At 38.6% G+C, this 27,840-nt stretch overlaps 1 protein-coding gene across 50 annotated transcripts in view; it reads right to left on the bottom strand.

Annotated features, from left to right (window-relative positions):
• The window catches only part of LOC109422269 (dystonin), a 707,557-nt gene that overhangs the window by 103,691 nt on the left and 576,026 nt on the right, over window positions 1–27,840 (bottom strand). Inside the window, exon 1 of one of the 50 annotated variants that reach the window (XM_062860159.1) lies at window positions 13,666–14,117. The exons of the other annotated variants lie outside the window; for them this stretch is intronic. The gene's annotated coding sequence lies outside the window, so the exon portion shown is untranslated. Of the gene's footprint in view, window positions 1–13,665; window positions 14,118–27,840 lie in introns of those variants that run through there. 50 annotated transcript variants of the gene reach the window in all.

The raw sequence follows: 27,840 nt of genomic DNA on the forward strand, positions 1-27,840 counted from the left end.
GGGACAAAGCCTGCTTCTCAGCTTAGTGTTCTATGAGCACTTCCACAGTTATTAACTGAGAGCTTCCTCTGCCAATGACCATTTTGCATGTGTATATCGTGTGGCAGGCACGAAGATACTCTATGCCCAAGGAAGTCAAGGAAATTTCCTTTACGAAAAGATCCTGGACCGACCGGGAATCGAACCCGTCACCCTCAGCATGGTCATGCTGAATACCCGTGCGTTTACCGCCTCGGCTATATGGGAGGAGAAACCATATCAGAAATGAATTGCAGAAGAATTTCCAACATAATTTTCAAAAGGAATTTCAGAAGCAATTCCAAGGGATTTTCGTAAAGAAATACCAAGAGGTAACCCAGGAAAAATCTCAAGCGGGAACTCCGGGAAATCCATAGAGTGCCAATTGCCCAATTGGGAAATCTAATAGAGGAATCATAGTGAAAAATCTAGAGGAATTCTTGTAAGAGTAATAACTGAAAGCATTAATAGAGGAACATTTTACCAAATTCTTAGAAGGATCCCTGAAGGAACCCTAAAAGGAATTCTTGAAAAAATACCTAGGAAATTCGCTAGATTTATTCATCACTAGGTTGGCTCCAGGGGCACGTTCTCTTCCATTTGGAAAATTTGTGCTTTCCGTAGATTTATTCATGAATTAATGCACGTAGTAATTCATATAGGAATTATTTCAGAAGTATCTACAGAATACTCTGAATACAATACATCACTAGTGAAGAATTTCTGAAGGAATCTCAACAGGAGTTCGTCAACCTGGGGGTATCATAGGAAGAATGCATGAACAATGCTTAGGGAAATATCTGAAAAGGTTCTTATAGACATTTCCAGAAAATTTCTTGGAGGAACTCCAGCAGAAGTTCCTGGACTATCCAAACAGATATGAATGGAGAAATGCCAGCAGGATGTCTTGAAAGAATCGCTAGGAAAATCCCTGGATAAATCCACGTAGCAAATGTAGGAGTAATACTTGGAGAAATCCTTGGAGAAACCCCTAGATACATAGCTGTAGGAGGAGTTCATGTAGAAAATTTTTGAAAAAAAAATGCTGTAAGAGTATCAGCAAAACTTTTGGAGGAATCCTAGCAAGAGTTCCTGAACAAGTCTCAAGAAAAACTTGTGGAGAAATCACAGGAGGAATGCCTGAAAAAATCTTAAAGAGACACACCTTAATGAATCGTTAAAAAAATCCAGGAAGAATTCCTTTAAAAATTTCCGGCGGAATTCTTGGAGAAATACCAGCAAAAATTGTTACAAGAAACCACTCAAAAGTTCTTGAAGGAATCGCAGCAAGAATTTTTTGGGGAATCCCATCTCGAATTCCTTAAGAATTTCTAATGAATACAATTCTGACAGCAATTTTTGAAGGGAATCTACAATACAAATCTCATAATAAATCTAGACAAACATGTAAAAAAGGGCGGAACAACCATTGCATGTCTCAACTTCTTCCACTCCGTCTAGGTGTATTTCAATTTATGTATGAAAACTTATCCCATTATCAGATAGAGGGGAGTCTGCTCTATCTGTGACTGGTCAGAGATTACATGAAAAATGGGCCATGTGCTCAGAAGGAAGGGAGAAGCAAAAATTCGAAATGGTTGTTGCGCCAATTGTTAGTCTATCTGTATCAATCCAAACAAGTAAACCTAGAGGAATCCCAAAGATGCCGGAAAGAAGTAAATGGGTTGACTTGTAATCACAACAACAGGCAGCGTTTATTGTTTGTTCTGTTCCTGAAGAAATTCAGAAGAATAGCCCATATAGCCGATGTGGTAAGCGCACGTGCAATCACCAAAACCATGCTGAGGGTGAGGAGTTTTATTCCCGATTAGCTCAGAATCCATTTCACAATCGACATTTACTTAACTACCTTGTGTATAAAATATGTTCATGACTACCACTCGATATATGTACAAATGCAAAATAAACATTGGCTGTGGAGGATCTCAGCTAAAAATTGTAAAAGTTCTAATAAAATACTAAGCTGAGGAGCAGGCTGTGTCCCAGTTGGAACGTTACGCCAAGAAAAGAGAGAGCTGGAATCTTTTAGCAATTTAAAACAATATTGGTTTAAAACATTGGCGAGGGTTGGGTGCTAAAATTGCCTCAATGTGTTGATTTGCAAAACAAGTTTGGCCGTTTTCAAAAATTACACGAGTTTTGTACATTTCGTAATTTTTCTATGACGCCTAAAGACATCAACTGCATTAATAATGATTATAAAATTGAAATTCTAAATGAAATACAAATTTATTTTTTACTTCAAAGAAGGTTGACAAAATCGGGTCAAAAAGCTGACAAAATCGGGGGTAGAAAAAATCGGGGGCTGACAAAATCGGGTCCCCACTGTATTGATGGCCATTTTTCCACGATTTTGAAAATAATTCCAGATACAAATTGTGACAAATAGATTAAAAAATGCAGCTTCTTTTCTTCCTGGCGTAATGTCCACTCAAGGACAAAGCTTGCTTCTCAGCTAGTATTTTATAAGTACTTCCACCGTAATTAACAGAGAGCTTCCTCTGCCAGTGACCATTTTGCATGTGCATATCGTATGGCAGACACGAATATACTCTACGCCCAAGGAAGTTAAGACAATTTTCTTTACGAAAGGTTCCTGAACCGACTGGGAATCGAACCCATCATCCTCGGCATGGTCATGCTGAATACCCGTGTGGTTACCGCATCGGCTACGTGAGTCCTAATGAATTCCTGTTAAAATTCAATCAAAATCAACCAGCAATGGAATTGTTACTAGGGTTGCGCCTGATAACCGGCAATCTGCAAACAAAAGTGAACATGTGCCACTACAATCTCACTAACCAACATTCGCAGAAGCTCGCAAAACCGAGAGGATTTTATGGCCTGTCGTGGATTAGCAAAATGCACCAGTCATTCTATTCGCTCTTCAACATGGCTGACCAAGTAGATATCAATCGCCAGCACCTGCTATCGGGAATGTCAGTTAGACCTAAGCATGTTTCCTTGTGTAAGTGCAGCAAATTTGGTGATGTAGCCATCACGGTCAATTTTGCATTGCAACGTATTCTGTAACATCAATAGAATAAAGATTCTCAATGATTATCTCTATACAACATAATTTCCAAATAACTTCTCCCGAACACCATGGTTTCATGACCTAGGTCAAGAAATAAAGCTGCCAAGAGATGACACCTTAATCCGGTTGCATATGCTTTTTATGGCCCGTCTCGATCTCTGTACGATCGTCCGTCACTCATAACCATCATGCTTCACCCACTCCTCTTAAACCCACAAACAAAACTCATTAGTATGCAATGCAGTTGCACTTTGCATTCATCTGAGTTGCAGCGAATCAATTGTTTGGACTAAAAATAAACGCCTCAGGCGCCAGCATCATCTCACTTGCATTGAACCCGTTGAATGCAGCGCCAGACGATAGATGACGACCTGCTCCTGCTGACGAATCAGCACACCACCCTGAAGTTGAAGGTCCAAATTCTGACCGATCGACCGACTCGTCATCGTGTGCATGCCGTTGAAGATCGCACGATCCCACCATGGCGTTACAATTTGATGTGGTGATGCACGTGACATTGATGTAGCGAAACATATGCTTATCTCAGTTTGTTCTGATTACTGTAAGCTACGAAACCGGGCACTTACAAGTGACATAACGTAGTAACATCAACAAGGAAGGGATTTGTAGAGGCACTATAGGCCAGTCAGTGGTTTGCAACCTCCATCACAGCGCGTTCACCGCTTTTTCATACTTGACAAACGTCGTTGTTGCCCCAAACAAAACGTGCTTAGAAAATCGTTTCAAGTCACCGCTGTGCTGTAGTTGTACAATGTACATATCAAGCCTATAACAAATGCACACAACACCAGCCAGCCGGCGTTCTCAGCCCGTGTATTCGGATTAGCAAATTAGATTAGCAGTTGTTGGGTGCCGTTTAGTTTCGGGTGTAATTACTTTACTGCTCAGAATCGAGAATGCGAGAATGAACAAATTCAAAGCAGTAGTGCGGTGAAGTACACTGTTCAAATTTTACGCTTGACACAGTTTGGTGACGACGACGTGGTGTCAAATTTCGGCAACTCAGAGCTTGGGGATGATCTCTCTGACTCTACCTATCTAGTGTCGCACACTTGTTCCCAGTTTGCCAACATGAAAAGTGTCGTTTTCCCATGCGGTAAAAGAGTTGGTGTCTTTTTTTCGACGACCAAAACCGGTCATCTTGTCCCAAAAATGACTCCCCATGTTCTACTATCGGTGTTTACTGGTGTGGCCTTCGTTTAGGTCGGGAACGAGGTGAAGGTGATCGTAAAACTTTATGCAACCGTGCTCTCACACGTCCCAAATCTGGATGACGGATGTCGTACAGTGTAGTAAAATGCCGATTGAGTCATACCGGGTTATGGGAACTGTGCAGCTTGACTTGAAGCCTAGTCATAGCAGATGATGTTGTGTTATTTTTTTTAGCTAAACACGAGGAACGTGGCACTGAAGCATCACTCTGAAGCGTGAGGTTTGGTAGTGGCTTATCCGGAATAATCTTCTTTTTTTCTCTTAAAATGACGGTTATGTTTTATCGAAGTGATTGTTGATAACACAGCACAACATTTTTTTGTCTCAAGAGCAAACTTATGTGTCTCCGAAGGATTTTGGGCCGCTGAATCCAAATCCGGGCTCAGATTTGCTCCAACACGTCACAATTTTGAGCTATACCTCAATTTATAGGGCAAAATATGCGATTTTGGGCTTTTTTGACTGCAAGCCATTTAGCATGGAAATATTTTTTTCAAGCAATTGAAGGTTAATTGGTCAATTAACACCTAAATTAACGACTGATGCAAAATATTTCGTTTTACCTAATAAAATTTGATATATTTAAGCATTTTATGTTAGTATGAAAACTTGCATGCAACTTTTGGAGGGTGACTTGTATGGGAAATATCGTGCCAGTAACAAATGTTACTGGGGAACAATATTGTGAATCAGGTCATTAAACACAAAGGAATAATTGAATAAAAAAGTCATATACAGGAGCAGGGGCGTACAATTTCGTTTCAATGATACACTTTCATGCAACATTTGAATGAGTCACTTCAAGTGTTTCATACATTTTTCTAATGACTCGGTCTTTAAAAAAAACTTTTCCACTCATCGTAGCACTCGGTAGTCTCCCACCCGGTCGCATTGCTTGTGCTTCACCCGTCAGAGAATTAGTGTCTCACTGGTGCGCGCTAGTCTCTCAATGGTTACGGGCGCCGGTTAATTGGATTTAAGTGGTCGAATTTGTTATCCTCTTTCATAAAACATAATTATCATTCTATTGGCGTGCACCACTATTTAAAAATGTGGTTTAAATAGTGTTTTTAGCATGTTGAAGTACTTCAATGACTCATAAATGAAACGAAAATCCAAGTGTATCATCCCATGTTTCATACACACTTGTTTCTGTAGCAGCAACGAACGAGTGTGTTGCTGGGTGAGAGATGAAGCATCACAGCAGTCCGTTCGCATGGGAAACGATTTGCTACAGTCGTCGTACGTCATGTTTTCCTTTCGAAATTGCACGACCCTGTACAGGAGTGCCTTTTTTCAGAAAACTCAACAATGCATCATCAATTCCAAAATGAATTGAATGCCATGAATCATAAGTACATCAGCACGCTATCAGCACAATCCAGTTGTATGTCCTAAACGGTTGTGCTATCGCTTCAAAATTGCAATCATCACCGTAAGCACACAACACACAGGTCATGGAATGTTCCTCCGGAAATTGAGCTGTTCAGCCTCGCGCCTCGCGAGTTATCAGACAATGTCGCTTTTCTTTTATAACCGTGAACTTGAATACGAGTCTCTTTTATTTCAATTGTTTCATCGGCGGCTAGGCGACCATATGTATGCACCACAATTCTAAATGTCAATGCCGCCTGCCGGCTAGCGCGCCACGGCGTGAAGAAGAGGAGGGGGAGATCGACGGTTCGTGCACGTGTTGGAAACATCTTGGGCACGATATCTAGCGTGACTTTGGCGTGAGCGTTAGCCATAACTTATTTCAAGCGTTGAAATTTCAAAAATAGTTCTACCCAATGGATTGAGTGGTCCTTTCGTCTGGTTGAAGTAGGGTACCGGTCTCCGAAATGCACATACGAGGCAAAATAGCTCATGTTGTCAAATTTTCAGTTTTTGGATTTTCAATTTCAATTCTTGATAAATGGTTCAGCAAGTATGTTCCATTCATGATTATGATCCATTCCAGGATGTTACGGATCAATTGAGTAACAATAAAATTCCATGTTCCGTCCTAATCAACGTTGAACCTAACATGCAAACAATAATCTGGGCAATTCTCGCTGAGACCGGCCCACTATTTACACCTTGTCTTCAAAAATGTTTAAGGTGCCGATTTTCTGAAAGCCCTCACCTAAAAAGTAAGAAAAATGCATTTGGTTACTCATATTGATGGACCCCCCGTTAGTTAAAGCCACAACAATTTTTGCTGACCCCTCGATTTTGGTCAAATGGTGACTCGCTTAAACCGTTATAACTCGAAAGTTTCTCCAACAACCACCTCAAAACGAATTGTTGTTGAAAAGAGGAAAGATAGAGCTACTATTTACAATAATAAAAAGTTGGGTCGGCCATATTGTTTTTGGCCGCCATCTTGGATTTTTATACCAAAGCATTTTTTTCGCCATGAGGGCAACCACCGATTTTCAAAATTTTTGCATCAATTGAAAGCTGGGACATTTATACATAACATATCAAAAAATTAGAGATGTCTTTTTCTTCTTTCAAAAGTTATCTGCAGTTTTGTAAATTAAGCCACGTTTTCTCCATACATTTCCATGCGCACCGGCAACGACATGCAACAGCATCCGAGATTACGCCTGCATGTATACACAAAGGCGCGTGTCGCAAAATTTGGTCAAATCGGAGGTTCGTTTCCGTTTTTGACTGTTTCTCAATGATGCGGGCTTTGTTTTTATAACTTTTTTAGTGTTTTGAAAAGCTTAAACCTTCAGCTTTCCATTAGTGGGTTAAAAATTTAAATTCATGTTCGTAAACACTGCGAAATAACGGTGCATTTATGCACCGGGCCCAGTGCGTAAAAGTGGCATGGTTTGCAAAACGGCAGATAACTTTTGAAAGAAGAAAAAGACATCTCTAATTTTTTGATATGTTATGCATAAATGTCCCAGCTTTCAATTGATGCAAGAATTTTGAAAATCGGTGGTTGCCCTCATGCTGAAAGCAATGCTTTGGTATAAAAATCCAAGATGGCGGCCAAAATCAATATGGCCGACCCAACTTTTTATTATTGTAAATAGTAGCTCTATCTTTCCTCTTTTCAACAACAATTCGTTTTGAGGTGGTTGTTGGAGAGACTTTCGAGTTATAACGGTTTAAGTGAGTCACCATTTGACCAAAATCGAGGGGTCTGCAAAAATTGTTGTGGCTCTAACTAACGAGGGGTCCATCAATTTGAGTAATCAAATGCATTTTTCTTACTTTTTAGGTGAGGGCTTTCAGAAAATCGGCACCTTAAACATTTTTGAAGACAAGGTGTAAATAGTGGGCCGGTCTCAGCGAGAATTACCCATCTTCACGTTTTTAGAGCTGCTGTTCCCAATAATTTAACTTCATTAAACAAATGCTTATCTGATCACCATTATCCTTTTCTAGAAAGTAAACGTGGCTGGCAATAGAAGCTTTCTTACTTTTAAGCAACCGTTCAAGTGAAAGATACCCGAGGATGTTCATAGAACCATTGTAAAACTAAAATAACATAATTTTGGTCTTAAGACGGCTTTCAGAACCTCCTTAAAGCTAATTGGCCTTGAAAATACATCTTGACCCAAAGATTAGCCAGGAGAGCTTAATAAATCCCTTTTAAATCATTCTCCCCTGCCTTCAACACCCCCGTTTTCCAATGTTGACGGTGAAATGTCATCACGCGTGTGCCTATATCTTATCAACTCAATAAATACCTGACGGTAAACAAAAACAAACCCAACAAGGGATGGATCACTCAAACCCGGGACACTTCCAGTCCGCCGATATTGCAAAGCCACTCCACAAACACAATTTTATTGGTTTAATCAGACCGCGTGTTTTGTGATAACAAATTCGGTCTGGCAATTAAAGACTGGCGTCTTCGTCGCGTCAAACAAAGCCTCTCCACCGAAAACACATTTCGGGTGAAGATTGCACACATAGAGAGCAACCGGCATGTTGTCGCTGTCGACGACGCTGACGCTGGCTGTCGAAAGTGAATTTCAGGCTATTTTTAACGCGACCAGCGCGTAAAAAACACGTTGTCTAGAAAGTGGCGAGTGACCTTCACACCGCATCAAACAATCCTCACTGAAACGGAGGACTTTACTGTTTGTTGCAATTTCTTCATAAATGGTAGAGGTACTTGCGGTGGGGCCAATTTGAGCTTGATGTCATCCTCTTCTCAAATTGGCGCTCGGTCAAACCTATTTGGGAGGGTGACAGACAGACACCGGGCGCGGACCGATTAGAAGAAGAGTCTCAGGGGTACGACGGGGAGCATCTTAATGGGAAATTGACGCCATGCTTCGCGCAGCCAGCCAGCCAAGTGAGCCATTCTTGCGCGGCTTGGCTTGTTTTCGTATTCAAATTTGGGAAATTAATATGCCAAAACAGCTTCGCACGTTCGGTCCGAATTTTGCTTTAGATGTATGTCTTATTCTTTTTTTTTTTGTTGCAAGACAAGACGTCGTTTTTTTTGTTTGGTGTTTGTAGAATTGGTATGCTCTTGGAAACGGATTCACGGTTGATCATGTGAAATAATACGTCATTTTCTGGCAGTTGGCGTTTTTTTAGGGGCATTTATTTTTGCATTTGAGTGTTGAGTGTTGATGAAAAAACGCAGCAAGAACATTCTGTTAATCCATGACGATTACATTGTTGAACTATGATCATGTCTTTATTATAGATGTTTTCAGCTTCACAAGTCTTATTAGCAAACGCGTGAGTTTATACTAGAAATACCAAAGAAATTTCTTTGTAAACTTTTGAAAAAAATCTATTATGCTAAAACATTTACTGTGACAATTGTCAGCAGCGAAGAATACTGCTATCAGACAGCATTTCTTGAATGTGATCTTGTAGAAGCTCAAGGGACACTTGTTTGATGTACTGCCAAATCATTATATAAGAAAAATACTAGCAGAATATTTCTTAGAAATTCCAGAGAAAAGTGGAAGAAATTTCCAATGGTATGAAATTTAGCTTGGATGATTTTCAGGAAGGACACCTTGAAAATATTTCTGAAAAAAAACTGTAGATATAAATAGTAACTCACTTATTTTTCGGAGAAATTTCTAAAGGAAATCATGGAAAAATATCAGATACTTCAACTGAATTATTATTATGCTGATTCTCGTAGAGAATGACGGATATCTCATGAAATTTTTGAGGTATTCATGAAAAAAAAATGAGCATCTGCATATAAACTTTGGAAAGTGGTTTGAATTTTAATAGGGATAACATGTAAACATTTTTTTTTGCTTTATCCAAATCATACAGGTGATAACATTTAATTATTTTTACTAAAACTTCACTTTCCCAATTCTAACTAATTTCAACAGTCGACATTACAAACGCATATGTCATGATCGAAATAGTAACATCAAAGTACATAGTCATAGTTTAAAGATCCGTGGGAAAAGTTGAAGGTTAAACTTGTGTAGAAAGTCTCTTCTTAAAAAAAAAAACACTTATGCTGGAACATTTCTTCATGCAGCGACACTATCACGGTCGCCATGTTATGCTACATGGCGACCGTGACAGGACCGTTGCATTAAGAAGTTCTGAATAATGATTGTAAGAATTTGTCAAGATGGTTGAAAAAAAGAGCGGAATTTATGCCGTCATGCCAAGTTGAGTTACGGAAGAATTTATTCAAGAGCTGCTATTCCGTCTGAGAAAATACTTGACCCTAGTAAGATGTTGGGGTCAACATGAACACGAACTACGCCATTGTGGTGCAAAAAACCTAACATTTTAGGAGAGATAAAATCTTTGGTAAAAATGTAAATAATGGGGCACATTCGGTGTAGTACTTGCAGAATTTTTGTAGTAATGAGCTGAATTTTTGTATGGTGAGAAGGTCAATCCTCCGTTTCTGCAAAAAAAAAATGGTGCAAAAAGCATGGGTATTATGATTCCTTGCCCAATTTGATGCTGTTTGAGCAAAACTTTGGATAACTATGTTGTTTATGTTGAGAGAAATGGAGAAAACAACAACACTGTTTCACAAAGTTTTGCTCAAACAGCATCAAGTTAGGAAAGGAATCATACTAAAATTCCCTATACTAAAATTCAACTCATTACTACAAATCTAGTACTTCACCGATCTGTAGCAAGGAAACCTGATATAAATTAGTTAAAGATTTGTGCCTGAAATCATCCAGTAGTTTTTCAAGGCAGACGAAAACATTCAATTGATTCATTCACTGGTCTAGGTCTAGAGCCTAGGTTTAGAGATCTGCGATCAAACGAACGACGATTACAAAAAATGAATGTACAACATCCCAGCTAACACAAAGTCTTATATGATGTTGAATAGGATGCTAAAGTGGAGGCCATATACGTACATGCTCCCATTTAACCGCTTGTAAAGTGTACGTATATCGCCTCCACTTTTGCATCCTATTCAACATCATATGCGATCGTGTGTTGACTGGGATATATGGAAACATAAGATTTTCCTTTTGAATCTCCTTTAGTCAACTTATACCTTATGGATTGATTGAGTTCCAATCATCAACCAATATAGTGCCTCGCGTACTCCGAGAAACTTCCAGAGTTAAAAACGGCAAAACATTGACACTACATGGCAACCGTCACAGGAGCATGAAGAATTTCTTCAGGAATGCCTAATTGAGTTATGACAGAATTTATGGCGGATCTTCTTTTGCTTCTGCGAATAGAATTTAAAATCACTAAGAAGATTCAAAATAAATCAGGAGAACATCCAAAAGATCATCAGCAAATTTGAACTGTTGATTCGCAAGATGTCTCTCTAGACATGTTATACATTCAATGTGTTAACATTGGGAACATGGCGACCGTAACAGGATTGTTGCATGAAAAATTTCTTTCGACATTCACAAATAAATTACGGCACAATTTCTAGCAAAGCTCTTTTTACTTCTGGGAAAGAACAAAAAGCTTCTAAGACTATTTTAAATGAACCTTGAGAAAGATTTTTGCAAAAAGAAAATGCTCTTGAAGAATTGATTAAACTAAAATACTGGAGAGCAGCGCGTTCACAGTTGGCAACAGGAGTAAAATCATTTTATTTTGTATGGCGAACAATCCCGGAAGAAATTCCTGGAGAAAATTGTGAAGAAATCCCGGGAGAAGTCCCTGAAGGAATCTAAAGAGGAATCCATGGAAAAAATCTTGGAGGAATCCCTGAAGAAATTCTTGGAAGCCTATCTCTGGAGAAATCCCGGAAGGAATCAATCAAGGAGTTTCTGGAGGGATCCATGGTAGAATCCTAAGAGAAATCTTTGAAAAAAATCAGGGAGGAATCCCTGAATAAACCTATGAAAAAATAATTTACTTCCAGAAAGAATCCTGCAAACATTTCTCAAGAAATAACTGAAATAATTTCAGGGGGTATTCCTAAAATAATCCTGCAGAAGTTAATGATAGAATCCCAGAAGGAATCCCAGAAGGAATTCCTGAAGAAATCCCGGGAAATTTTTTTGAAGGAATCCCAAGAAAATCTGTATAAAAGGATCCCGGGATGAATGAAACCATCCCGAATGGAATCCCTTTAATGAATTACGGAAGGAATCGCAACAGAATCTTTGAAATGATCTTAGATAAATCTTTGGAAGAACCCTGGGAGAAATCCCAGGCGAAATCCTTGAAAATATCTCAGGAGAAACTCCTAAAGGAATTCCAGGAAGATTCGATTGAAGAATCCTTGGGGGAATCCCGGAAGTCCTCTTAAATGTAAATTCTGATTAAATTTTGAAAGGAGTCTCTGAAGGAACCCCAGACGAAATCCTTGAGTGCATCATACAACGAATACTTGAATGATTCCCGACAAACCTCTGAAAGGATCACAGACAGACTCTTAAAGAAATCTCTGCAGCAGTCCTAAAAGGAATCCCTGAAAAATCTTGGAGGAATTTCTAAAGGAATTCATAAAAGAACCCCTGGAGGACTTGAAAGTATAGTTTTACCAAAGTACCCCTGAATAAAGGAGTTTCAGGAGGAATTCACAGAAGAATCCCGGCATATAAACCTTGTAGGAATCCTAAATGAACTCCTAAAAGCATCGTGTAATGCCATAAAGAATCGTGGAAGCATTCTTCAAGAAATGTTTGAAAGAATTTCGGGAGGCGGTCCCAAAGGAATTCCGGGGGCAATTCATGAAAGAATTCATTAATGGAACTCCGGGAGAAATCCCTGAAGAAATTACGGGTAAAATTTTTGAAGGTATCCCGGGAAAAATTCGTACAGAGATACCGAAAGGGGTGAAGAAATGAAGAAATCCCTGAATGAATCACGCTAGAATCTTTAATAGAATTCTGGAGAAATCTCTGGAAGAATCCTAGCAGCAATCCCAGATGAAATTCTTTAAAGAATGTAAGGAGAAATTCCCAAAGTAAACCCAGGGAGATTCGAATAATACATCCTCGAATAAAACCGCTGATTAAATTCTGGCTATAATGCCTGAAAGAATCGCAAGCGGAATCCTTGAAGGAATCATAGATCGAATCCTGGAAAGATTCCCGGGAGCCCCTGAATCCTGGGAAGAATCACTGAAAGGCTTTTGGAGACGTTCCTGAAGGAATCCTAGAAGGAATTCCTGCGAATATCCCTTAAGGAATATCTGAAGGAATCAATGGACGAATTGGGTTTCGGAATTTCTTTACAATTCCATCAGAAATACCTTTAGAAGTATTGACAAAAATGTCTCCAGCAATTTCGCTAGAAATGAAAAACACAACTGCCCTGAATTGATGGATGTTTAGCGAAAACAAGAAACAAAAAAAATCTCAAAATTTTGACACCTATTTAGCACAATTCTTCACTCTTTACAGTAAAAATCAATTCAGACACTGCTAAACTTTGGCACTTGCAAACGTAAGTTTCCCACTGAGCAAAAACTTTGTTTACTTCTACGCTCATGAGTTGCATTCTGCATCCGCACACCGGTCAACTCTGTCGAATATATAATTCACCATGAACCTCCACCGAGACAACTATGTATATTAATCATCTCCCAACTGCCACATCCCCAGATTCGTCGAGCTCACAACTGTGTCAGTGGAACACTTCCCCCAGAAAACCCGTGCTGAGGCCTCGCCACTATTGGCAAGGAAACGCCCGGTACTTTGTCGATGATTGGCAGTAATTTGGCCAAAATTCAGCTCCATCCCGATGCAAATAGATTCCAATTTTTTTCTCTTTTCCCCGTTGTTGCACTTCCTCCAGCTGTTTCCATAATTTTTCAACCCCCATAGGAGGTTTATCGATTTCCATCGTTCCGGTTCAAGTACGTTCCGATTCCGATTTTCTCGTTTCCTGAATGAGTTGCATAGATGTAGATATAGTTGCCCATCCCAAGTGGACGAACAGTGCCAGTGGTATGTACTAACGTTAAACTTCTATTGTGATAGAAAAGTCCAAAAACAACAACAACAACAACGATGGTATCGAGACACGTGATATGCTACAGCTAAATGCAGTCGAACACTATCCGTGGATAATCCTTTTTGCTACGCGCCGCAGTAGCAAGAGTATCGATCTGTGACCGGTCTCCGTTTCGTCCCACGAGCGACGACTTCAATCTTCGCGTTCACGTTCAAATTCCTCAAAAATTGTGCGTATTTTTTCCGACACCGCCGCGGCGCGACGCGATTTTTTTTACGATCCGCGAAATAACCTTCAGAGCCGGGGGTGCACTCTAGGATGATCGTCCCCTCCGGACAAAAAATATGTACATTAATCGTTCAATGCTATTTCTATCCGTTTTCCGTTTTTATGAGAGAGCGAGCGCGCGCGCACGTATTCTGTCCGAGTTAAACTTTAATACTAAACCCAAGAGTCTCGGACTAGCGATAGCCCGGTCCACTAGAACGACGAAAACACCCCGCGGGGTGCCAATCACTCAGAGAGCTCATTAAAAAAACAACGCGAACTCTCATTCTCAGAGTAACCGCGCTCTCTTTTGGAGTGTCCTACCCCTTCGTAGTAGCAGTGTAGGGGGTAACTCGCTAGCCGGCTTCTTTGATTGACACTTTTTGCGATTCTTGAATGAAACAGCTCAACTCGGCACCGGCGACGGCCAGGTGAGATCATCTTCCTTCTTCGTAAATACCATCATTTCATATCGATGTCGTGCTTCTGCCCAAAACAAACCTGTTTTGTATGGAACGTAAACATAGTTTGGGGAGCGACGAGTGCGAGAGCGATTAGCACTGCTACCGAGTAGGGGGAAGTCGGTGTGAAAATCGCTAATAGAATCAGTGCTTGGTAAGTAAACTGACGAGAATTTTAGTCAATACGGTATTCGAAGAATTTCGTGGGGCATTTAAAGCCTGTATCCGCAATAATCGGGACACATAAAAACAGCTATACCTCTGCAATAGATACATTAAAATTGCTGAAATTTGGCCCAATAACATCTTAAAATGTGTTCATTTCACCTACAAAATTTCATGTGAATCGGTTCAGAACTTTTTGTTGTAGCAACGAAAGAGTAGAATGCGCGCCATTGAATTTTGTACAGCCCCTAGTTTTGCTTGTCAGCGCTGTAACTTTTAAATTGGGCAAATGGCTGAAATTTTGATGATGATGATGATGATTATGTACCCACCATCAGCGCAAGGATTACCTATGGCTGCAGAGTCATACCAGAACGGAATGATCTACCTGATGGTTTGTTGTAGCAGGGTAAGCTAAATTCACTGGAGACCTTCGGAAAACAACATGATGGTTGTTATCTCGTGACAAAGTCTGGCCACCCCACGAACATTTGCCCGGAAACCAGTTCATTTAGCTTCCTTAGGCTACCCCTCCGAAACCCCCATGTATGTCATGTTCAAATATAAAAGGTAACTATAAGGAACGAACTCACCGGGTAATCCTGTTTGCACTAACTCGAACGACGACGCACGGCTCTAAAACGAAGCAGGCTGGGCAGCTGATGTCTCCGATTGGCATCATGCGACCGAATTCCCGCTTTTCCTCTTTCGCACTCCAAATTCCCGCTTTTCTACTCTCACCCTCCGAATTCCCGCTTTTCCCCTTTCGCACTAACTCGAACGACGACGCACGGCACTATAACGAAGCAGGCTCGGCCGCTGATGTCTCCGACTGGCATTATGCGACCGAATTCCCGCTTTTCTCCTCTCGCGCTCTGAATTCCCGCTTTTCTCCTTTCGCACTAACTCGAACGACGACGCACGGCACTAAAACGAAGCAGGCTGGGCAGCTGATGTCTCCGATTGGCATCATGCGACCGAATTCCCGCTTTTCCTCTTTCGCACTCCAAATGGGCAAATGGCTGAAATTTTGAACATAAACCTCTCAATCTACATTTGTTGCATATGCAAAATTTCAAAAAAAAAATCGATGTACTATCAACAACTTTATAGTCGAAACATGTTTTGGGACTGAAGGTCATTTTAGCTCCTCAGACAGCAATTAGTCAGTACCCTTTAATGTTTCGATTGTACTATTGAAAGTTCTATACCAATAATCAACAAATTTTGCAGGCATAATATACACATAATCAACTACCTTCTGTTAAAATTTCAAAAAAATAGGCAGAGAAACTCAAAAGTTATAAATAGGCAAACATCGCACATGAAAAACACGAAAAATTTTCACTGACAGTCACCCCTACCAACACCAGTAGCTTTCAAACCAGTTGATCAAAGTTGATGAAATTTCGCAGGAAAGTGTCTCGATAAGTATCATAACTGCTAACAAAATTTCATAATTATCATCACAGAACTTTGAACTGTAGCGTAAAAGAACCATCTATCATGCGAATGAAAATTGGTCATGATTGTACAAAATGCCTAAAACCACGTCTGTTTGTTTTTCATCCACAGTTAAAAGTAATGCATCGATTTTTATAAAATTTTGCACAAATAATAAACATACACCAAAGAGTTCTCAGTCAATTATTTGGCCAATTTTATCAATTCATTACAGAGCTACAGCCCTACTTCTGTGTCCCGATTATTGCGGATACAGGCTTTATTGTCGAAAGTCCTGGAACAAGTTGTGATAAAGCTGCTGAGGCGATTTCTAGTGGAAGAATTAATCTATTGAAAAACTTTTAGAGAAACTACTAACCTATTAGGCCTGGTACACAATGTACGTAACACAGTAAAATCGACTATTTTGTACCACACATTAGATTTCTTGAACCTCTGAGGTAACAAAACATGAACTGTAGAGAAATCGCGTTCATTGCCTGTCAATGACAATGGAGTAGTACTACATGCACTAAATACTAAGGATACGGGTATTTCCACAAAAGATCAAAATCTGGTCGCAGTGGCACATCCGAACAGAAAAAAATTAAGATGCCGTGTCATTAATTGGCTCGATAGCTTAGTTGTTAAAGCGCTTGTCAAGTATACCAGAATCGTAAGTTCAAATCCCTTTTGAGCTGTGGATTTTTTGTATGTTCGTTAAAGTAATTATACATTAGAAATGAATGTTACAAATATGGCCAAGCATACAGCCGATGCGGTCCAGCCTAGGACTGAAAGCCTCGTAAATAAAGCTAATAATAAATAGCAGATGCGGTAAGTGCACGGGTATTCAGCAATAGAATGCTGAGGGTGATGGGTTCGATTCCCTATCGGTTCATGAACTTTTCGTAAAGGAAATTACCTTACTATAGTATGATATATATCATTGGGCATGGAATATCTTCGAGCCTGCCACGCGATATACATACACATGCATAGGCAAAGGAAGCTCTCAAATAACTAAATTTACTCATCAAACACTAAGCTGAGAAACAGACTTTGTTCCAGTGGAAACGTTACGAAGGCCAAGCATTTCAACACTTTTCCTTTTTCACTTTCTCTTTAGATCATTATGACGTCATAATATAGTGTTCGGCAACTACAGTAAACAAAACAGTTTTGGCTATCGTCCTAAGCAAGAAGCGAATCAAAATACGAAAGAGCAAGTGGGATTTCAATGAAAAAGAGGAAAGACACAGAGAGTGTCTCTTTTGCTGATAGGCCTATTGAATGTTCAGGCCAGAAATGTCAATAAGCTTAACGTTAAAAATATAAAATTTCAGCTTGAAAAATGCGGTGTGCCTACTATTCAATTGTTCACGAATTTTACCAAAATTTTTATCACAAAAAATCAAGATTGTTATAACTAATTCTAGTAAAAATTTCTCAAAACTAACAAAAACTCGGGAATGTGTTGCAATAAGCAAAATATCCGTCATTTTTTAAGGAAACTCTGTCGACAAGTTACACTTGTTTACGAAGTAAAACAAAAGCCATGAACTTCAATCCAACATTTTTCATCCATAATCACGAGCAAATTTGAGTTATAGTTGAAATTTGTTTTTTTTTATAAAAAATATTAAACATTCTTTCTCTTTGTACATTTGGACTAAAAGATGTGGATATTTCAGTTCAAAATGAGCAATAAATACGGAGAATGGCTCGTATCAGATGAGCAACTTTGCCCATTAATCCAGATGGAGAAATTTCCAGTAAAAAAAAACTAAACATTTTATGACGCAGAATAATGAAAAACTTCTGGCGAACTTTTCAAGTATCTAGCAGAATAGAGTGACCAAATTTATGTAAGACTTCTTGATCACATTTCTTCAAATGGTTTAGCAAAACACTGAGTAGTGTTTTACCAGAATGAAGATAAATATTTGATATGTGTTACGACTGTTGGTGTTTGAACAGGCAAATGGGGTGTTTTCGGCCTTGGCAGTCTTCAAACGTTTGTAAAACGGTTTTTGCATTTTAACTCGACGGTTTCGGTTACTTATTGAACCTTTCTCAATGATTTTAAAAAGACAATTTTACAGGGTATACATGTTACACAACTGATGAAGGCCAGAGCTTAGAAGATTCATTCAAAAACGAACGAATTATTATTTTTCGCGCTGCTGTGAAGCACATTTTTCGTTCGATCCCCCGGTTAGCACACCATCGCACATCGCTTGCCACAGAACGAAAGAGGTGAAGAAACAACACTCATATCCATGTCTCATGTTGAAGTATATTCACGACCAACCCGAGCGGTGAATATTCATCACTCATCGTGGTTGGCTGAAGCGAATAATGTCAGTTTTTCTCTCTCTCCGAGACAGATGTATTCAAACCACATGTAAGAATGAGAACGCATGTGTTGCTTCGCGGCGATAAACAAACCCATACCAGAACATTCTACGTCGCCGTTTCCGGTGAATAGGCACAGCTCAGTAGCATTGTTGTGACAAACAATCTTAAACTTATTTCTGTAAACTCTTTCATTTGGATTACTCGCTATTGCGTTCAGTGAGGAATCAATATTCACGGGAGGCCGTAAAATTTATTCCTCGTGAGGCATGTATACTCATGAACGTTTTGAGGAATGATCATTGAATATTCATGTTCACTTCATTCATTCATTCAACCAAGTCCTGGAAGACATTGTTCTTCAGTAAAATTTTAGCATAATGGTCAAGAGAATCTATTGAAAAATGTGAGATAGAATTGCATGAGCATAGCATGAGCCTAGATGGCCGTACAATTCGTAGTTGCTACTCCGTGATTGACCAGAACAATCGAAATTGCACAAGGAATCAACAAACGAAGCTTGGGAGTAGCTACCGCTCTCAATGTGCACAGTTCGAGAATTCCAAACTTTATCAGTCAATAACGGCGACGGCCACGTCCTTACGGTCATCGAGGAAGGGAAGGAATGTTAGTGTGACGCAGGGATTGGCGGCATGCACCGTGCGGTGCGAAAAAAGGGTGTGCTTCACACAATCGCAAGTGCTCGTCTCCCGTTTTGCCGAGAGACAAGAGACGTATGAGTGAGAGCTTTCGTAATTGTGCGAGAGACAATCGCAGCACTAGCTCTACGGCGCAGGGAGTAATGCACGGTGCTTGGGACTGCGCTTGTCTCCAAACAGAAAAAAATCAATTAATAAATTAATTGAAGAGTTTGTGTTTTCGGCAAAGTTGTTAAGCTTGTCAAGGGTTGACAAGTGATGGGTCGTTTGATTCGAAATTTTTGCAATCATGCGTAGTATCAAGCCAAGTGCTAAGTACGGAGACAAGCACCGAGAGAGTGCAGCGTGAGAGACAGGAGAGCTCCAGCGCGCGGCAAAGCAAGCGAGCAACACACAACCGATTGCGCGTACTCGTCTCCTTCTAGTTTGTTGTGCTGTCTCGTAGCAGAGTGTGCAGCACGCAAAGAGTTTTGAGTCGCACCCTATCCCTGGTGTGACGTACGTTGCTACTAGAGACCGAGATCACCTCATCTTCTCCACGACTGTCACGGGAAGGAGTTTTTGTTAGTGGGGAGGGGGAGAGTCACATGGTTTGGATTCACTTTGGTAAGTGATGTGATTTATGCAACCTTTATTTAAGTCAAAACATTTATTTAATTTGACTAAAATATTACAAATGTCGATACCGAAGATGACGAACCTTTCAAATTTGTGTGTACATGCAAAAAAATGAAAGAAAAATATTTATTATCAACTAAATGTGCATTGGGAACTAGCGCCGACACATGACGTGACGAACTTTTCAATATTTGTTAGATAAATACACAAAAACCAGAGCAGAATTTTATACATCCTTTAGCATTAAAATGGAACGAGCTCACCAATACACATCCTTCGAAGTGCCCAGTGCGTATGTGTTGCAGCATCTTCCACTACCTGGTCTCTTCTTCGAAATCACACTGAACCGCTACAACTACACACGGGTACGACGATGTGCACTGTCAAATTGACGACGACGACGGCGCGGCAGAATGAAAAAAGGGGCACTTCCACTTTGCCTCCAAAAACACACTAACTATTAGAAAATATAAGATAGAATTTCTGAAAAAGAACGAAGAATCCAAAGCATTTCTTGGAAAAACCTCTGTGAGATTTTTGGCGATTTCCATGAACAAATATTGAATTTATTCAAGCAATTTATTGATATTTTTTCTGTTCTATTGCTCGAAAGAAGTGAAATTTTTGAAAAAATACCTTCTAGAATTCAAAAAATTTTGAAGAAATTTCTGTTTCTTTACAATTTATGATTGAAGGATTCTTGTGATAAATTTATTATTACTTACAGTATACTATGAAGCAAGAAGGAAGGAACACCGAAGTCTAGTCATTTAGGAAAATACAATTCTCTGATTTTTTTTCTGGTTTTACAAAAAAATCAAGTACAAATAAAAAACAGTAAATTGAACGGAGCTCCAAATTTGTTTTATCCAAAGCAGATACGAAATTTATAAAATTTCACAACTTTTTTTTAAAATAAATTTGTAGCGTAAATACTAAAGGAGTTTCTGGCTGAACTTGAAAGATAAAAATTTCCGAAAACAATTTTCGGTGGGATTTCAGGGTTTTGTATTTAATTCCAAAATATTATTTCCAAAACAATTTTCATTACTAAATCTAAGGATAGTATACACCATACTGGATAAGTTGATGTGGAATACGGTTGTTTTACTTTTGGTAGTGCTGTGCAAACTCATTTTTCCAAACTTGAAAAAATTCAATACCATTGTTTGAGAATTTGTTTAAAACTAATGAATTCCACCCATACTCAATCTATAGAAGTTCTTGCCGGTATTGTTCCACTAAAAATTCGTTTTCAGGAGATAAACTGTAAATTTTTGACAAATTGTTTTGCGAATAATCATCAAATCATAAGTACTTTGGAGTCGTTATACCAAATTAATCCTACAAATAGAATGTTGGATTCTTTTACTCACTGTTTAAATCAAAATCTTTTACATGTGCATTCGAATGATTTTTATGATTTTAAATTAAACATTCATACTTATGAACCATTAATTGACTTGTCCCTATTCTATGAATTGCGACAAATACCAAAGCTTGAACATTCGAAATTTGCAAATTTACTATTTAAACGTAAATTTGATGGATTCAACCCTACACAAATGTATTTTACAGATGGCTCTCTAATTGATGGCACCGCTGGTTTTGGAATATATAACTTATTTTCAGCTCATTTTTATAAATTACAATCTCCGTGTTCTGTTTTCATAGCAGAACTCATTGCTTTGTATTTTACTTGTAACATGATCAAAGATTGTCCGCCCAATTTTTATATAATATGCTCTGACAGTTTCAGTTGTCTGAGTGCTTTGAATACTATCAAATTCAATTTCAAATCACATCATATCTTGTTGATGTTGAAAAAAATGTTGTTTGATTTGCATTATGAAGGATATGTTATTAAATTTGTTTGGGTTCCTGCTCATTGTAATATTTATGGCAATGAACAGGCGGATTTATTGGCAAAATTTGGTGTTATGCGTGGACAAATTTATCATCGTGATATATTTCCTTCTGAATATTTTCCCAATCTGAGAAATTATTCTCTAAATGCTTGGCAAATCAATTGGGATTCTAGTGATAAAGGGCGATGGTGTCATTCAATATGTCCCAAGGTGAATCATTTTCCTTGGTTTAATAATGTATCTGGGAGTAGAAATTTCATTTGTGCTTTTTCGAGATTGATATCCAATCATTATATTTGTAATAGTCATTTGTATCGTATCAACATTGTAGATTCAAACTCATGCGAATGTGGCTTATCGTATGAAGACATTGATCACATTATAATTAATTGTTCTCGGTTTATTGCACCGAGGAAGATATTATTTGATAGCCTAATTGCAGCAGGTTTTTCAATTCCTGTATCTATACGGGATATTTTGGGCTTAAAAAATGAACATATATTGAAACTTTTGTTCAAATTTTTAAATGAGATTGCCTATTTTGTTTGATACTGTTCCCCTTTTTTTGGTATTCTTTATGTTCAGCCTTGAAGATTCGTTTCTGATGATCCTTTGACCCTTCCCCCTCCCCCATTAGGATTTCTGGATTTCCGGAGACTCGTTTTACGATTTGGCATGCTGTCCTCTTTCAAGATAGCGGCTCCGTTATGGTTCATTGCCGTGTGAGCCTTTAGTTTTAAGTTATTTTTATAATGTTATTTGAAAAGAAAAAGAGGTTTTGTGCCTCTTTGAGAAAGATTTCGTTTTTGAAATGCCGAAGTCGCTCAAAGGGGTTTTTCCCTCTTTCTAAATTTCAAGTTAAAATAAACAATAACAATAACAATGGATAAGTTGATGAATGATAGAATCGCAACCAAAATATGCAAATGTTGTCTAATAAAATCTTCTGTTCATTAATAGGGGTTTTTTGTTGGACTTTTTTTTGAAAACTTCATTGAAATTTAGTCCGGCAATAATATTCTTCAAGATTTTGTGAATAAAAAAAAATCTAGAATGAATTGGTAATAAATATAAAAAAAAATAAGAAACAAAAAAAACAGCGCTTCAATTGTTTGTTTTTCGTAGGAGAAAATGGGAGCCACATGCTTAATAAGGGAACCAATACACTATTCAAGGTAATGCAGTAATGTGTAAAATCGTAATCAAGAATTGTTTCAAGAAAAACTTCGTTGCTGTCGACATTCTTGAAGATTTTTCCAAAATTTCATCTGTTAGTATTTAAAAAAAAAATCTCCACAAACAATTCTATAAGTTATTATGGAAAATACTATATTCAAAGAAGTTGCCCATGGACTGAGCTACATTTTTAAGAAGTTTTATTTACCATCCATTTGTTTTACCAAACATTGTTTGCAGAATTCCGTAGAATTTGTTGGCTTTCGCTCTCTCCCAGAGAATCTTTGGAATTACTTTCAGGAACTATTACATACATTAGTTGTGGTCAATTTCCCAAAAATTAAAAAGACAATTACACCGTCTTCGACCTTACGGCCTCTACAGACTGAACAGTACAAACATTCGACAACGGACAACACATATAACACCCAGTGGCCCAGTGGAGAATTTTCCGTTTGACGAAAAGTTTTCCCCGACTGGAGCGGGAATCGAACCCACACTCCGAGGCTTACGAGACACCTAAACGACTGACGCCGCTAACCGCTCGGCCACGAAGCCCACAAACCAATTAAACAAACAATTAATAACGGTTTATACACAAGCAGTCTATCAGAAATTACTAAAGCAATTACGTCTTAATTCTTAAGGAAATCGTCGGTAGTTAAACTTGTTATTCTTTGGGAAAATTTTCTTGGCATTTTATTTTATTGTATTTCTCTGCAGTTATTTTTTTCTTTTTTGAATGTTTGTTGGTGCATTCCTAAACTTTGTCAGAATTATCCATAAACGTGTTAGCCATTTTCCCAGGACATCTGCTGAAAATTTTCTCAAACTTCTCTATGGCATGTTTCACAACCCACTTGCAATGGTCATGGAATTTTCAACTGTATCTAATTTCCGAAAAAAATGAATGATAAGGGACATTTTGAATTAAGTTTTAAAACAAGTATGCTATGAGATGTTTTGAAGATTGAAACGAGTATAAACAACTAATTAGACTATTTTGAATGCATTTTGAAGGAAGGAAACTTAATTTTAGTGCAGGAAATTGCACCATCAACCATAGTGACGCTGGGCAACTTGCGGAGAACTATGAAAAAAAGATTTTATTTATTTGCTTAATTGAAAATCATTCTGAAGTATCACGTGTTTTGGAAATCTGTCCAAATTAGTAAATTTCTAGGTACATAATATTTCAAACAGTTTCACCAGACGGGTGACACTTCCTTGGTAAAGGAGGTTTTTCTATAAATATAACCGGAATTTTTGAGGAACGCTGTTCTAAGGAATTAGACAGAAAACACTTCGGCAATTACACAAAGAATATTATTAGGGTTTCTGTGATGGTTTCTGTATGCACTAATTCATAAATTTCTCTACAAAACAGATTTCATAATATATTTTTTCTAGAATCTTTCTTTAAGTTTCTCCAGATTTATCAAAAACCTGACAAATTTGAAAGAAGCAAAGCTTAATTTCAAAATAAAAACGATAAGGAACTGTGGAGCGGAACTGGTTTGGTGGATAGAATACGTGGCTACCACGCCGAGGGCCTGGGATCGAATCCCACTCCCGACAAATTCACAAAAAATGTGAGTTTTTCTTTTGGAAGGGAAGTGAAGCGTGGGTCCCGAGATGAAGTAAAAAAAAAAGACACGGACACGTGCTTCCAGTGAACTATTTGCTCTTTGAAGGAAGCACGACACTAGACAACGGACTAGCATGCAACGCCCAGTGGCACAGCCGAAAACTTTTCCTGACAGCTGCGGCGGGAATCGAACCCGCGCTCCTCAGCACGATGCGACTAAAGGCTTGGTGACCTTAGCCGCACGACCACGCAGCCACAAGTATCCTAAGGCTAAAAATCTCATTAACCCTCTAATAACCCAACCCCACCTTTAAACGGGGTATAGTTTGAGCATATTTGTAATTTTTGTTTCGTGGATAATCATTTTTTTTTTAATATTTTTAACTGATATTTAGTACTACATATCTAAAAATGGTTTTTGGCGTCTTTCAAAGCGTATTTGCATTTTTAAAAATCATTGAAAAATTGGTGTTTTATTCACCTTTCAGAAAAAAAATGATTATTTTGTATTGAATCGCTACAAATAAAATATTTTATTTTTTTTTCAGATCATTCTATTATAGTAAAATAGTTTCAGTGAATCAAATATACTCTAAAATGATTTTACAATAAAAAAAATAAATTAAAATAAATATTTTTTAACAATAATCCTGAAATCTCAAAATGTTTTCGTGACAAAAAGTCCGTATCCCAAATAGGCTTCCAGGAAAAATATAAAAGTGTGGGGATGTTCAAAAATAAAAATTTGAAAAATCAAAAACTAAAATTCACAAAATCGAGAATTAAAAAGAATCATCTTCCAAAACATGTTCAAATCGATATTAGATGACGAAATATGATATTTAGATCAAAATCAAAAATTTGGGTATTAGAGGGTTAATACATATATATAAAAAATATAAGTAACTCTTTTGGCAATTTCGCTCCATTAAGATCTATCTAACGTAACACGACTCCATGAACTTTGCAAAAAACTTCTGCAAGAAATCTATCCAAAGTTTCTAAATATTTTAGCAGAATTTCTAAAGGAAATCCTTATTGATCTAGTTACAACTTAATCGTCTTGGCGATAATTTGAACCAAAATTACTTACCACCAAAATTTCTTGATTGAGTTCAAATTTCATCGATGTCAATGATGGGATATGCAATTAGCCCCACCCTCCCCCCTACTCCCGTGCCCATGTTTACAAATCAAACATCGTTAAGTCGATTCATACTGAAACCTCGACCTGGAGAGGTAGAAATACGTGCCGCCACTGGCTTCTCACCAAATTCTAGCGCGAATACCCGGATTATTATTGATTGAGCTAGTTTTGCACCATCAATTTGCTCCAGCCATACACTGACTGTTTCGCAAAACCCGGCAAAAATGGTGATGTCATAAGCCATAAATAATAGGACACCTCCTCTACTGATACGATCGTGCGCAGCGCAGACAGAGCCATGTTTTGACGAAATTCTCGCGCCAGACACTCAACTCAACACTCAAGTTTGAGGCGTGCGGCGAGTTAAAGTTTAAAGGGGTTTCACGTGTGCGCGGGAGGAGACTTTTTTCGCTCCCTTGGTAGCGATTTGTTTCAATTCGAGAAGGTTGAAGACAGGTTAACGAGTTTAACAACATTGTAGTGAGGCATTGCGAAATTACGGAGAGTGATGACGGAATAAATCGGTTGTAGGTTGCGTGCTACCGACGGACACTCAGTTAGATGCAGTTCAATGTCAAATGAATGCATAAATTTGAGGGTTGATTGAAACTTGTTTAAATGGAGTTTAGATCCATACGTACTTACAGAATATCATACTTCACATACAATAAACAATGTAACTTTATATGATCTTTTAAGTCGTTCTAACTCTCCTGGAGTTCAGAATTTTAAGATCTTTTTTTTTGTTTTTATTAATGTGTATTTTAACTTAAATGCTAATTCTACACTCAATTTTGAAGATCTGTTGTAGTCCAAACTATCCTGCTGCTCAGAATAGCTCAGAATATGAGGTCAGCAAAAAGAATCTACAGTTGAGTAACTTTCTTCTAGTGGAGCAGATCTGGTGTGATGGTTAGAACACGTGACTATCACGCTGAGGTCCTGGAATCGAATCCCACTCCCGTTAAACGTACAAAAATGTGAGTTTTTCCTTCGGAAGGGAAGTAAAGCGTGGATCCCGAGATATACACTAGTCCAGGGATAAAAATCTAGTTAATACAGATAAAAAAAACTTTCCTCTACTTTATGCAGTTACGATCAGGTTGGCTATTTCTACTATGATCTATGACTCTCGCATCCCAAGTAAGGTTTTGAAGGCCAATTAGCCTTGTAGAGGCTTTCAGAACCGTCATAAAACCTAATAAATTTTATGTTGAGGTTTATGGTGGTTCTAAGAGCCACTTTTAGTCCTCGAACAGACTTTTTACTAGGAATAGTATGTAAATTCATTCTGGGCCCATATAGCCGAGGCGGTAAACGCACGGGTATTCAGCATGACCATGCTGAGGGTGACGGGTTCGATTCCCGATCGGTCCAGAATTTTTTCGTAAAGGAAATTTCCTTGACTTCCTTGGGCATAGAGTATCTTCGTGCCTGCCACACGACATACACATGCAAAATGGTCATTGGCAGAGGAAGCTCTCAGTTAATAACTGTGGAAGTGCTCATAGAACACTAAGCTGAGAAGCAGGCTTTGTCCCAGTGAGGACGTTACGCCAAGAAGAGGAGAGGAGAGAGAGGAGAGTATGTAAATTCAATGCAATCTTAAACTGAAGCAGTAACGCATTTCATTCATAGTTAGACATTGCAAATGTGATCAGAATAAGAAGATTTTTCGTCATTCAAATGCTGAAAGATAAACATGGCACAAGACCTACCTTTATTTTGTTTTCCAAACGAATTAGACCTGCAAATTTATTTGTAGTTAACAATACCCCACAACAAAGCTTACCGCAAACAGTTTTGTGGATCTTTGTAATTCCCACTTCAATGCGAAATAATTCGGCGCCCGGCCGAAAGTTTCAAATTTGATGCTCAGCCTCGATCTGCTTTGCTGAATAACAGAAACCAGTTTCTAAAGGTCATAAGAAAAATGAATCGGTGGATGCAAGGAAAAAAGTGCAAATGTGCAAATATTTATGATGCAAAAAAGAAACTTCGAATCATGTAGCGAATCAATGTGATCTCCCCGAAGCCTGACTGATCAAAAAGTATGCAAATTTCGGCCCAACTTCTGGAGATTAGCTCATAAACATGGCGGGCAAAGCTATTCAACGAGGGTCGTCAGGCTGAGATCACCTCTCCGAGTGGATGGACTGGACAACCGGAACAGATACAGATCGCTCGAAGTGTGTTGTGAAATTTACGATCCCACCCCGACTGAAACACGGTACGGTGATGGGGTAGAGACGAGACGACGACCACCTCTCGCCTACACTCGTCATCAACTCCGTCGAAACGGATCGGATTGATGACATCATGATATGCATGATCGCGCCCAGGTTTCCACCTCTATCGACATCATCATCATCCTCATTGACTACGTATCGGGCGGTGAGTTCTACGAACGCAGCAGGTACGTGCGCCGGA

The sequence above is a fragment of the Aedes albopictus genome, chromosome 3 (assembly GCF_035046485.1).
Source record: "Aedes albopictus strain Foshan chromosome 3, AalbF5, whole genome shotgun sequence".
Lineage (NCBI taxonomy): Eukaryota > Metazoa > Arthropoda > Insecta > Diptera > Culicidae > Aedes > Aedes albopictus.